Here is a 203-nt window from a genome sequence, read left to right as displayed (position 1 = left end):
AGATCAAAATGGAAACTTTTGCCTAGTGATAAAGCTCAGAAGGCAGGAAGGGATAGGAAAGGACAAGTGGAAACGGTAACACAGGGAGTGTGTGGGAAGAGATTGTTACATTGTGGAGACTGCAGCCAATGTCATGAAACAAAATGTGTATGAATTCCTGAATGGAAAACCAATTTGTCCTGTAAACTTTCACCCAAATCACA

This window comes from Orycteropus afer, unplaced genomic scaffold, assembly GCF_000298275.1.
Source record: "Orycteropus afer afer isolate SDZICR_OR568_19922 unplaced genomic scaffold, OryAfe1.0 scaffold00018, whole genome shotgun sequence".
NCBI classification, from domain to species: domain Eukaryota; kingdom Metazoa; phylum Chordata; class Mammalia; order Tubulidentata; family Orycteropodidae; genus Orycteropus; species Orycteropus afer.
Note: the sequence above shows the minus strand (reverse complement) of the source record.